The sequence below is a fragment of the Phyllobates terribilis genome, unplaced genomic scaffold (assembly GCF_046119375.1).
Source record: "Phyllobates terribilis strain yellow unplaced genomic scaffold, ASM4611937v1 Scaffold_15__1_contigs__length_34870131, whole genome shotgun sequence".
NCBI classification, from domain to species: domain Eukaryota; kingdom Metazoa; phylum Chordata; class Amphibia; order Anura; family Dendrobatidae; genus Phyllobates; species Phyllobates terribilis.
In genome coordinates, this window is record NW_027362775.1 from 14906571 (window position 1) to 14921245 (window position 14675).

Consider the following 14675-nt stretch of genomic DNA (forward strand, 5'->3'; position numbering starts at 1 on the left):
CAAAAATCCAGAAAATTGGCTGAAAACGACTAAATATCAAGGACTCATTGGGCGAATCGCTCTGGAACTGAAATCGGAACGCTCACTGACATTTGCGCTATCTGAAAGTCTGATAAACGCCGGAAAAATGACTAAGTCCAAAAAAAATTTTTTTAACTTTTTTCAGTTTTACCCCGTGGGATATATATTCTACCCACACACATTTGGAGCTCTCCTGGGATACCCTCACACATATTATTACCTCATTTAGTGGATATTTTCATAAAAAAGTGAAATTTTCAAAAATCCACAAAATTGGCTGAAAACGACTAAATATCAAGGACTCATTGGGCGAATCGCTCTGGAACTGAAATCAGAATGCTCACTGACATTTGCCCTATCTGAAAGTCTGATAAACGGCGGAAAAATGACTAATTCCAAAAAAAAATTTTTTCAACTTTTTTCACTTTTACCCCCGTGGGATATATATTCTACCCACACACATTTGGAACTCTCCTGGGGTACCCTCACACATATTATTACCTCATTTAGTGGATATTTTCATAAAAAAGTGAAATTTTCAAAAATCCACAAAATTGGCTGAAAACGACTAAATATCAAGGACTCATTGGGCGAATCGATCTGGAACTGAAATCGGAACGCTCACTCCCTAGCTCACTCCCTATCTGAAAGTCTGATAAACGCTGGAAAAATGACTAAGTCCCAAAAAAATTTTTTTTAAACTTTTTTCAATTTTAACCCTGTGGGATATATATTCTACCCACATACATTTGGAACTCTCCTGGTGTACCCTCACACATATTATTCCCTCATTTAGTGGATATTTTCACAAAAAAGTGACATTTTCAAAAATCCAGAAAATTGGCTGAAAACGACTAAATATCAAGGACTCATTGGGCGAATCGCTCTGGAACTGAAATCGGAAGGCTCACTGACATTTCCCCTATCTGAAAGTCTGATAAACGCCGGAAAAATGACTAAGTCAAAAAAAAATTTTTTCAACTTTTTTCAATTTTTCACCCGTGGGATATATATTCTACCCACACACATTAGGAACTCTCCTGGGGTACCCTCACACATATTGTTCCCTCATTTAGTGGATATTTTCACAAAAAAGTGAAATTTTCAAAAATCCAGAAAATTGGCTGAAAACGACTAAATATCAAGGACTCATTGGTAGTGTTGAGCCACCCCCGTAGTGTTCGAGTTCGGTTCGGTTCGTCGAACACCCGTGTGTTCGCCGAACTGTTCGTCGTACTGTTCGTCGAACACCTTCGAACACCGTTAAAACCAATGGCAGGCAAACAAAAACACATAGAAACACATAGAAAACACCTTCAAAGGTGTCCAAAAGCTGACAAACTGCTCAGAAGACATAACTAACACATGGAAAAGTGACAAGTACATATAGTCATGCGAAAATAAAAGAGGTGGAGGAGTAAAAGCAGGGGGAGACACAGATATAGGCATGTCATGCCCTTCTAAAATCCAAAAAGTGAGAAGCCGACACGGCCAGTCCGCTCCTGCCCGTGCCTCCTCCGTGTCGCCGGGTTTGTGCCAGAGCCGCGGTGAACCCTGATGGCCAGCCCCCCTCTCCCAATACTGGTGCCTGTCCGCTGGTGGGTCGAGCGAGCCCCCCTGTGGTGGAGGCAGCTCTAAGCTTTTTAATTTAAATTGTCTCTCTAATTTGAATGAATACACTTTAAATCCATTTACAAGGATCTATTGGAGGGCAAGTCTCATGCCAGCAGCCGCGTAATTCCAGCTCCAGTAGCGTCCACTAAAGCTGCTGCAGTTAAAAAGCTTTTATAAGGATCGAGCTCGGCTGTCCACCGCAAGGCATCCTACTGCCAGTCCCAGGCCCTATGCCTTGGGGTGCCTCCTGATGCTCTTCACTGAGTATCCCGTGGTCCCGAAGCATTTCCTTTGAAAAAATTAAGTGTCCAAACTACAGGTGGTGTAGCTTGCTTAACAGCCGGGATAATCCGCTGACTAGCAGACACTGCTACTAGGCACAAAGTATTTCCTGGGCTAGATGCAGTTAAAAATTTGTAATTAGATACTCTCGTTGGATGCTGAGAAAGTATTCCATAGAGTCTCCTGGCACGCCATATATGATTCTCTTAAAAAGCTTGGGGTAGGGGTCTAGGGGACCCTTTTATAGCCAAAATCACGGCCCTGTATCACAATACGTCACCTAGGCTGAAGATAAATGGAACTGTAGCACCCTGAGGGCTCGGTTGCTACAGACATATTGCACCTCACCCAGAGGTGTGATATCTCACTCTCAGGTAAGGATGGAGTGTGGATCAGGACCCGACACCTGCATGCATTACACCACATTGCCATGGGGCAGGGCGACCAATATGCCCCTGAGATGGGCACGACAGTCCCTGTCCCTGGCTGGAGTGGGGGGAGGGAACACTGAGGACGGGGAACCCTGTAGTGCAGGAGCAGGGAGGAAGCAGTTCCTGGGTGCATTGAGAAGGGAGTATAAAAGGTGGGCACCATCTTAGTTCAGTGCAGAGAAGTCTGAGCAGAAGTGGCAGGGAGAAGGGGCTCTGCATGAGCTCTGCTCCGGAGGCGGGCCTAGTAACAGAGGCCCAGGCCTGCAAGAGGGAGAAGGAAGGAAGAGGAGCGGAGAAGGCTCCAGGAACGAGGAATGAAGGGATCCCAGGGGTGCGGACGGGCGAGTCGCCACCGCACGCCCGAATCCACCTGCGTGGAGGGGTCAGGCCAAAGGGGGAGACCGGTCCCCGAACTAGTGGAGGCAGGAAACGACCCTCAGCTAGAAACCGGAGGCTCTGACATTTTATGTGGCGCAGCCCCTCGCTACACCCGCTAGGAAGGCACCACATAGGGTCAGGGAAACTGGCGCCAAGTTTACCAAGAGGAGGCCCGAGGCAGCCGGACAGAAGTGTTGGTAAGAAAGGCCAGACAAAGGACACACAAAGGGGGTCCTGTGAAGCGCTCCAAAGTTATCTGGGAGTTGTCTGAGCCCCTCACCTGGTGAGCACAGTACGACGTGGGCAGCCGTTACCTGCAGACGTGGTCTGGATAATAAGAACTGTGAGTAAAGGCCCTGAACTGCATCACTGACTCCGTGTCGTTACTGCTGCTGCCCTGCACCATCACCCCCATCCTCCGCATACACTGGCCTGAGGCTATACTCCTCCCGTGGGGAGTTATGCTACGCTCTGCTGCACCCACAACACCAGCCTCAGCGGTCTGCCCTGTAGCGGCGGTTCACTCTGACCGCAATCCACGGGTGGCGCAGTCGGACATTTAAACATCAAAACCACATAAATAGTTCCGCCACTGGTTTGACCACCCTGAGCCACGGAACCGGGTCGCCGCCACGAAGACTACAACCACCAGCATCCACCAAAAAGGGTCCGGCTCCGGGTGTCCCAAGGCCCAGGGGGTGCGTCAGAACATTTTTATCACCTTTCACAATCACCAATGGGACAAGGCAGGGATGTCCTCTGTCCCCTCTCTTATACATCCTAGTGACGGAGCACCTGCTCTCATCAATTCGCCATAACCCCAATATTAGGTGGATTGAGGTGGGAGGCACCGAGTACAAGTGCTCTCTATTTGCTGATGATGTCCTAGTATATATCACTCAATCACATATATCCATCCATGCTGTTATGGCTGAAATAGATCACTTTGTTACATGGTCAAATTTTAAAATCAATGCAGCGAAGTCTGAGGCCCTCGATGTCTCCCTCCCCAAATCCATATAGGATTCCATCCAGTCCAACTTTCCCTTTGCCTGGCCCTCACAGGGTATCAAATACTTAGGAATTCCTATTCATAGAGACCTCTCCCATCTATGTTATCTTAATTTTGGGCCCTTTATTGAACAACTCCATACAGACCACGGTTGGCAAGTTAGAACTGTAAGATTCACTACGTGAACCACTGGTGTTTTGTGGAAAAGCACATGTACACTGCGTTCCAAATTATTATGCAAAAAGTGTTTAGGAGTGATAAGGGAAGAATTTGTTTGTTTGTCAGTTAAACTCATTGATGGTGATGTGTGTCAGGGCTCTTTATATCACTGTAAGCAATTGCAGACACCTGTGCTAATTAGTTTGGCAGCTGTGTCCAATGAAAGGCAAGACTACTTAAGAAGGCTGTCTCACATTATTAAGCAGCCTACATTTTCTGCCAAAATGGGAAAGAAAAAGGATGTGTCGGCTGCTGAGAAGCAACAAATTGTGGAGTGTTTAGGTCAAGGCATGACTACAATCAACATTGTGCGATGATCAGGATGAAGTGTCTTGGCAATCAAGAAGTATGTAGCTGATTCACAGTACACACGTGTGCGTGCTGATAAGGGCAAATTGAGGACTCTTTCCTACAGGCAATTACGTCAGGTTGAAAGAGCAGCGGCAAAAAAGCCTTGTCATAGCAGCAGACAAGTTTTTGAAGCTGCTTGTGCCTCCAACGTCCCCCGAACAACAAGATGCAGGGTCCTTCAGAGGTTTGCAGCTGTGCATACGCCATCCTGTCGACCTCCTCTATCCACTTCACACAAGCAGAAACGGCTCCAGTGGGCCAAACATTACATGAAGACTGATTTCAAAACTGTTTTATTAACGGATGAGTGCCGTGCAGCGCTCGATGGTCCAGATGGATGGAGTGGAGGATGGCTGGTTGATGGACACCCCACGCAAACACGGCTACAGCGCCAACAAGGAGGAAGTGGAGTAATGTTTTGGGCTGGAATCATGGGGAGAGAGATTGTCGGCCCCTTTAGGATCCCTGAAGGCGCTAAAGATGAACTCCATAATGTATGTGGATTTTCTCAAACAGCACTTCCTGCCATGGTTCAAGAAGAAGAACCGTGTATTTCACAGCAAGATCATTTTTCTGCATGATAATGCACCATCTCATGCTGCACATAAAACATCTGCATCTCTGGCTGATATGGGCATAAAAGGGGACAAACTTATGGTGTGACCCCCATGCTCCCCTGACCTCTACCCCATTCAGAACCTTTGGAGCATCATTAAAAGGAGTGTCTATGATGGCGGGAGGCAGCTCACATCTAAGCAACAGCTCTGGGAGGGTATTCTGTCCTCATGCAAAACAATTGAAGCAGAAACCATCCAAAACCTGACAAATTCAATGGACGAGAGAGTTCAGAAGCTCCTTTCGAACAAGGGGTCCTATGTGAAAATGTAACATCACCTAGAATAAAGTTTTGAGTTGAAAACTGTTTGATTTCAGTTTCTAACAACCTGCTAATGCTTATAATTTCAAAAATGACCATTTTTTTGGTCTTTATTAAAATGAAAAGGTTGATCGAAAAGTTTGGGGGATCTAAGAGTGTGGCAACCCAGTAGTCATGATTACTTCGAATTCTGACAATATGAGGGTCATGCTGCAGGTAGTGCAGCAAGAAGGCACTTATGTGTCTTGCGCATCTCAGAGCCCCAAAATTATTTTCCGGGCTAGATGCAGCTAAAAATTATTATTAATTTTAAATCTGGTGAAGCTTTAGTATAGATGGCCTAATAGGATCAGTGCTGCACACTGCTACAAAGCCCAAATTATTTTCCAGTCAAGATACAGATAAACATGATTAGTAATTTTAAATCTGGTGGAGCTTATTATAGATGGCCTAATAGAATCAGTGCTGCACACTGCTACAAAGCCCAAATTATTTTCCAGCCAAGATACAGATAAACATGATTAGTAATTTGAAAGCTTAAAACGGTTGGTAGGGTGATTTTAACCAATCATCAAGCTTTTACTCTCCCCAGGATGACACAGGGGTAGAAAAGTCGTTTCGGATCCATGATTTGTTCATCTTTATGAACGTGAGTCTGTCTACATTATCAGTGGAGAGCCGCGTGCGCTTATCTGTCAGCACACCACCAGCAGCGCTGAACACACGTTCAGACAGAACGCTGGCTGCAGGGCATGACAAGATCTCCAAGGCGTAAGTGGCTAGCTCCGGCCATTTATCCAGATTGGAAGCCCAAAAAGAGCAAGGGTCCAGTGACACAGTCGTGGCTTCAATGTTTACTTGGAGATACTCCTGTACCATCGTCTCTAGGCGTTGACTATGTGTCAGACTTCTTGTCTCCTGTGGCCTTGCAAAGGATGGGCTAAAAAAGTGGTGAAATGATTCCGCAAAATTGATGTTACCAGCAGATACTGTGGTTCTGTTACGGTTTGAGTGCTGAACACTTGACGGTCCCACGGTTGGCAAGTTGGAACTGTGAGATTCACTACGTGCACCACTGGTATTTTGTGGAAAAGCACATGTAAGATTCTGCAACAGTCTCTGCTGATACTCCTGCATGCGTGCATCCCTTTCTATGGCAGGAATAATTTCTGCAAATTTACTTTTGTACCGGGGATCTAACAGTGTGGCAACCCAGTAGTCAGGATTATTTCTAATTCTCACAATTCGAGGGTCATGTTGCAGGTAGTGCAGCAAGAAGGCACTCATGTGTGTTACGCATCCAGGAGCACCAAGTCCCTGTTGTGTTGGTGGCGAGGTAACAATCATGCTTCCTTCCTCTGTCCTCTCCTCCGAACCTCGCACAACAGAAATGTGATCAAGGTCTCCCTCATCTGATGAGTCTTCCATCAGTTCGTCCTCCACTTCTTCCTGGGCTCCTGCACTTTCCTCACTAGTTTGGCTGCTACCATGCGCCCTGGTAAAACCATCTCCCCCACCCTCACATGCCTGCCGCCTTGGTGCTGCCGACCGTCTGGACCTTGCAGATGTTAGCCCTTCCGCATACAACTCCTCCTCCTCTACTTCCTCCACCTCCTCTTGTGCCACCACCTGACTCCGAATTCTGTTTAACATGTGCTCCAGCATGTAAATCACCGGAATAGTCATGCTGATAATGGCATCGTCAGCACTAAACATCTTCGTCGCCATTTCAAAACTGTGCAGAAGGGTGCATAGGTCCCTGATCTGAGACCACTCCTCCAGAGTGATTTGCCCCACCTCTGAATCTCGTTGGCACAGGCTATACGTCAGAACGTATTGCACCAGGGCTTGTCGGTGCTGCCACAGTCGCTGCAACATGTGCAGAGTTGAATTCCACCGGGTAGGCACATCGCATTTTAGCCAGTGAAGTGGCAGGCCCAACGACTTCTGTAGAGATGTAAGTCGCTGAGCTGCGGGATGCGAACGGCGGAAGTGAGCACACAGCGACCGTGCCCTCTGCAGAAGGCCATCTAGTCTGGGATAGTGGGCTAAAAATTGCTGGACAACCAGGTTCAACACGTGAGCCATACAATGCACGTGTGTGACATTGCCCCGGCGAAGGGCCGCACCCAGGTTTGCAGCATTGTCGCACACGGCCTTCCCTGGTTTCAGGTCCAGTGGAGACAACCATTCATGAAATTGGTTCTCCAGAGCTGACCACAACTCCTCAGCTGTGTGACTCACATTTCCCAGACATTTCAATGTAAAAACCGCCTGATGACGTTGAGCCCTACTGCCAGGATAGTAAGGAGGTGTGCAGGATCCCTTCTGCGCAGTTAGAAAGCTTGTGGCATGACCAGACAGGCTTTGGGTGCAGGTGGAGGACCGAGAGGAGGTTGAGGAGGCAGAAGTAGTGGAGGAACTTTGAGATAAAGAGGATTGACGCACAACTCGTGGGGACGGCAAGACTTGGACAGCAGCCCCTTGTCCTGCTGTCACCATAGTTACCCAGTGCCCAGTCAGCGACATGTAACGCCCCTGTCCATGCCTACTCGTCCAAGTGTCTGTGGTGAAATGCACCCTGTCACACACAGAGTTTCTCAAAGAAGCGGTGATGTTGTGTGCGACATGCTGGTGGAGCGCAGGCACACCTTTCTTTGAGAAGTAGTGCCGACTGGGCATCTGGTACTGGGGCACTGCGACGGACATAAGGTCTCGAAAATCCTCTGTGTCCACCAGGCGGAAAGGCAGCATTTCTGTAGCCAAGAGCTTGCAGATGGTGAAATTCAACCTCTTAGCTTTCTCATGGCTAGGAGGAAATGGTCTTTTACTTGTCCACATCTGAGGGACCGAGGGCTGGCTATTGTGCTTAGACGGGGTTGATAAGGGTGTCCCCGGCAAACTGCCGGTCTGTGAGGAAGATGCAGGCGGACATGTTAGGTTGCCTTGATCCAAAGGTGGTGCTATCGATGTCGGACAGCGCTCAACACCAGCTGGTGTTACCACCTCCAAAGAAAATGATGACCTGCCAATCACGCTGGATGTTGCGGGTAAAGAGGTGGCAGGTCTGCGCCCCAAAACAGGTATGACTGCTGTCCCCCCAGTCACAGAGGATGAAGAGGCCACGGATGCACAAGATATGGCAGACGGTGGTTGGCCCGGCCGGCTAGGCCGCATTGTAGCACACTGAGCTTCCCACTGCAACTTATGCTTCATGTCCATGTGCCGGTTCATGCATGAAGTACTCAAACCATGTATTTTTTGGCCTCTACTTAGCTTTTGCTGACAAATGTTACAGATAACACTAGTTGGGTCATCTTTATCGATCTGAAAAAATGCCCAGGCTATGCAAGGCTTAGCACCCATGCGACCTGAAGAGCCACCACGACTTGTGGTGAGAGGCAGAGTTGTGTTTGAGGATGCAGTTGTTGACGTGCTTCCAGTACTACGTCTTTGTCCAGGAAGGCGCAACCTGACCTCGTCGTCACTAGCATCTTCCTCCACCTCCTCTGCTGACCGCATCTCTTTTCTGACTGTGGGTTGACAGTAAGTGGGATCTCCAACCTCATCATCATCACCCTGTGCGTTATCACACCCGTCGTCCTCAGAGCCAACCTGTTCCTGCCCTGACAAAAAACTAAAGTTGTCGCTCCAATCAGGTATTTGAGTCTTATCATCGTCTTCCTCATTGTCTCCACCAACAGGAGTTACAGTTTGGGAATGAGGGTCTACATTATGGTCAGAACCTTCTGCGTCTGGTCCTGGATCCGACTCATAAAGATTCTGGGCATCAGTGCAGATCATTTCCTCGTCTGGATTCACAGAAGCGCTGGAGTCGACCTCTGATTCCCAGGCTATAGTATGAGTAAACAGCTCTGCAGACTCAACCATCTGTTCTACCTCATACTCAGACGGGCAGCTGGAGATTTGGGAGCTGTGAGGAAGCAAGTGCGATTGGGGTGACACCTTTGAGGACTGGAGTATTTGTGATGTTGAAGTTGATGTGGAGGAGAGCCCACTTAAAGGATCACTTGATATCCATTGAAGCACCTGCTGTTTTTGTGCCTCATCTGGAATTTGTAGCGATTGGCGTGGCAGTAAGAAAGGGATCTTATCACATTGTCCGCTAAAAGAAGTAGACATTTTAGTTTGGCTGGAAGATGGTCTTTCTTCTGCAGATGTTACTGTTGCTTTAACACCTACCCCATGGACACAACCTTTTTTCCCCTTCCCAACACGCCTATTCCCCTTTCCACCAGCAGCAGGCCTTTTTCCACTCATTTTGGTGGTTAACTAATTCACAACTCTGGAGTTGTTTGCACAAAAAAACAATGGATGGGAACCGAGCAGAGCTGAGAGGCCAAACTGTGGTATTAGGCCAAAACTATTGGCTGGGTTAGATGCAGAAAAAAATTATTTTCAATTTGCAACCTGATGGAGGTCTGTATAGATGGATTAATAGAACAAGTCCCACACACAGCTAGAAGCCCAATATTTTTTCAGAGGTAGATGCAGAAAAAAATATATTCAGTTTGCAACCTGATGGAGGTCAGTATAGATGGACTAATAAAAGAAGTCCCACACACAGCTAGAAGCCCAATATTTTGTCAGAGGTAGATGCAGAAAAAAATTATTTTGAATTTGCAACCTGATGGAGGTCAGTATAGATGACTAATAGAACAAGTCCCACACACTGCTAGAAGGCCAAATATTTTTTCAGTGCTAGGTGAAGAAAAAAATTATATTCAGTTTGCAACCTTATGGAGGTCAGTATAGATGGACTAATAGAACAAGTCCCACACACAGCTAGAAGGCCAAATATTTTTTCAGAGGTAGATGCAGAAAAAAATTATATTCAGTTTGCAACCTTATGGAGGTCAGTATAGATGGACTAATAGAACAAGTCCCACACACAGCTAGAAGGCCAAATATTTTTTCAGAGGTAGATGCAGAAAAAAATTATATTCAGTTTGCAACCTTATGGAGGTCAGTATAGATGGACTAATAGAACAAGTCCCACACACAGCTAGAAGGCCAAATATTTTTTCAGAGGTAGATGCAGAAAAAAATTATATTCAGTTTGCAACCTTATGGAGGTCAGTATAGATGGACTAATAGAACAAGTCCCACACACAGCTAGAAGGCCAAATATTTTGTCAGAGGTAGATGCAGAAAAAATTATATTCAGTTTGCAACCTTATGGAGGTCAGTATAGATGGACTAATAGAACAAGTCCCACACACAGCTAGAAGGCCAAGTATTTTTTCAGAGGTAGATGCAGAAAAAATGATATTCAGTTTGCAACCTGATGGAGGTTAGTATAAATGGACTAATAGAACAAGTCCCACACACTGCTAGAAGGCCAAATATTTTTTCAGAGGTAGATGCAGACAAAAAATTATTTTGAATTTGCAACCTGATGGAGGTCAGTATAGATGACTAATAGAACAAGTCCCACACACTGCTAGAAGGCCAAATATTTTTTCAGCGCGATATCCAGAAGAAAATTATATTCAGTTTGCAACCTTATGGAGGTTGGAGGTCAGTATAGATGGACTAATAGAACAAGTCCCACACACAGCTAGAAGGCCAAATATTTTTTCAGAGGTAGATGCAGAAAAAAATTATATTCAGTTTGCAACCTTATGGAGGTCAGTATAGATGGACTAATAGAACAAGTCCCACACACAGCTAGAAGGCCAAATATTTTTTCAGAGGTAGATGCAGAAAAAAATTATATTCAGTTTGCAACCTTATGGAGGTCAGTATAGATGGACTAATAGAACAAGTCCCACACACAGCTAGAAGGCCAAATATTTTTTCAGAGGTAGATGCAGAAAAAAATTATATTCAGTTTGCAACCTTATGGAGGTCAGTATAGATGGACTAATAGAACAAGTCCCACACACAGCTAGAAGGCCAAATATTTTGTCAGAGGTAGATGCAGAAAAAAATTATATTCAGTTTGCAACCTTATGGAGGTCAGTATAGATGGACTAATAGAACAAGTCCCACACACAGCTAGAAGGCCAAGTATTTTTTCAGAGGTAGATGCAGAAAAAATTATATTCAGTTTGCAACCTGATGGAGGTCAGTATAGATGGACTAATAGAACAAGTCCCACACACTGCTAGAAGGCCAAATATTTTTTCAGAGGTAGATGCAGACAAAACATTATTTTGAATTTGCAACCTGATGGAGGTCAGTATAGATGACTAATAGAACAAGTCCCACACACTGCTAGAAGGCCAAATATTTTTTCAGCGCGATATCCAGAAGAAAATTATATTCAGTTTGCAACCTTATGGAGGTTGGAGGTCAGTATAGATGGACTAATAGAACAAGTCCCACACACAGCTAGAAGGCCAAATATTTTTTCAGAGGTAGATGCAGAAAAAAATTATATTCAGTTTGCAACCTTATGGAGGTCAGTATAGATGGACTAATAGAACAAGTCCCACACACAGCTAGAAGGCCAAATATTTTTTCAGAGGTAGATGCAGAAAAAAATTATATTCAGTTTGCAACCTTATGGAGGTCAGTATAGATGGACTAATAGAACAAGTCCCACACACAGCTAAAAGGCCAAATATTTTTTCAGAGGTAGATGCAGAAAAAAATTATATTCAGTTTGCAACCTTATGGAGGTCAGTATAGATGGACTAATAGAACAAGTCCCACACACAGCTAGAAGCCCAATATTTTTTCAGAGGTAGATGCAGAAAAAAATATATTCAGTTTGCAACCTGATGGAGGTCTGTATAGATGGACTAATACAACAAGTCCCACGAACAGCTAGAAGCCCAATATTTTTTCAGAGGTAGATGCAGAAAAAAATATATTCAGTTTGCAACCTGATGGAGGTCAGTATAGATGGACTAATACAACAAGTCCCACACACAGCTAGAAGCCCAATATTTTTTCAGAGCTAGATGCAGAAAAAAATTATATTCAATTTGCAACCTGATGGAGGTCAGTATAGATGGACTAATAGAATGATGCTATGCCCAAAAGATTTTACTTCACTAGGTGCAGTAAAAAAATTGGTATTCTATACACAGGTGGTATATCTTGCAACACAGATAGGCTACTCCACTGACTAACACACTCTGCAATAGGCCTAAAAGGATTAGCTTTGCTAGATTCAGCCAAATGCTGTGAAAAAAACTTGCACAGCACTGGCACAGACCTGCCTGGCAAAAACTGATAGGAACTGATGTAACCTAGTCCTGAAAAGGACTCCAATTACAATTAGTCTTTACTCCCACAATCTATCTATTAAAGAGCACAGACCTGCCTGATAAAAGTCGTAGGAAATGCTGTAACCTAGTCCTTAAAAGGACTGCAATCAAAACTATTCCCTACTCCCAAGCTATCTGTAGATTTGTGCGAAAATTGGCTTGAAATTAACAAGGTATAGCGCACACAGCAACAGCGGTGCCGTCTAACACGCAGCTGCAGCAGTGAGAAAATGGTGGCGACGGGGAAAATGGCTTGGTCTTATAGGGCAAGGACATGTGACATACACTGTCAATGACACATGCCCTTGCTTGTGTGAAAAAAAGCACTTCTCTCCGTGTGTGCGCTGCTGATAGGCTGACAGATTGCACCTCCCCACTGCAAATGCGGGAAAGAGAAAAAAAAATGGAGATCTTCATTGTTCGTGCAGAGATCAATCCCCTGCCCCTCCCCCCACCCCGCTGTACACTCAAACTGCGTATTAACATTAATTTTCATCATTACTGAGAAAAAATCCAGTTATGATTTTGGTGCACGAACAGTTATCGAACATAACCTCGAACAGCCGAATTTTTCTCAAATTGTTTGTGTTCGCCGAACGGCTCGAACACCGCCCAAAACAGCTCGAATTTGAGATTGGCGAACAGTTCGAGTAGAACAACGATCATCTCTACTCATTGGGCGAATCGCTCTGGAACTGAAATCGGAACGTTCACTGACATTTGCCCTATCTGAAAGTCTGATAAACGCCGGAAAAATGGCTAAGTCCAAAAAAAATTTTTTTCAACTTTTTTCAGTTTTACCCCATGGGATATATATTCTACCCACACACATTTGTAGCTCTCCTGGGGTACCCTCACACATATTATTACCTCATTTAGTGGATATTTTCATAAAAAAGTGAAATTTTCAAAAATCCACAAAATTGTCTGAAAACGACTAAATATCAAGGACTCATTGGGCGAATCGCTCTGGAACTGAAATCGGAACGCTGACTCCTTAGCTCACTCCCTATCTGAAAGTCTGATAAACGCCGGAAAAATGACAGTCCAAAAAAAAATTTTTTTCAACTTTTTTCAATTTTAACCCACACACATTTGTAACTCTCCTGGCATACCCTCACACATATTATTCCCTCATTTAGTGGATATTTTCATAAAAAAGTAAAATTTTCAAAAATCCAGAAAATTGGCTGAAAACGACTAAATATCAAGGACTCATTGGGCGAATCGCTCTGTAACTGAAATCGGAACGCTCACTGACATTTCCCCTATCTGAAAGTCTGATAAACGCCGGAAAAATGATTAAGTCCAAAATAAAGTTTTTTTCATCTTCTTTCAATTTTACCCCCATGGGATATATATTCTACCCACACACATTTGGAACTCTCCTGGGGTACCCTCACACATATTATTCCCTCATTTAGTGGATATTTTCACAAAAAAGTGACATTTTCAAAAATTCAGAAAATTGCCTGACAACGACGAAATATCAAGGACTCATTGGGCGAATCGCTCTGGAACTGAAATCGGAATGCTCTCTCCCTAGCTCACTCCCTATCTGAAAGTCTAATAAATGCCGGAAAAATGAGTAAGTCCAAAAAAAAATTTTTTTCAATTTTTTTCAATTTTACCCCCGTGGGATATATATTTTACCCACACACATTTGGAACTCTCCTGGGGTACCCTTACACATATTAATCCCTCATTTAGTGGATATTTTCACAAAAAAGTGAAATTTTCAAAAATTCAGAAAATTGCCTGACGACAAAATATCAAGGACTCATTGGGCGAATCGCTCTGGAACTGAAATCGGAACGCTCACTCCCTAGCTCATTCCCTATCTGAAAGTCTAATAAATGCCGGAAAAATGACTAAGTCCAAACAAAAATTTTTTTTAAACTTTTTTCAATTTTAACCCTGTGGGATATATATTCTACCCACACACATTTGGAACTCTCCTGGGGTACCCTCGCACATATTATTCCCTCATTTAGTGGATATTTTCACAAAAAAGTGAAATTTTCAAAAATCCAGAAAATTGTCTGAAAACGACTAAACATCAAGGACTCATTGGCAGAATCGCTCTGGAACTGAAATCGGAAGGCTCACTGACATTTCCCCTATCCGAAAGTCTGATAAACGCCGGAAAAATGACTAAGTCAAAAAAAAAAATTTTCAACTTTTTTCAATTTTTCCCCCGTGGGATACATATTCTACCCACACACATTAGAAACTCTCCTGGGGTACCC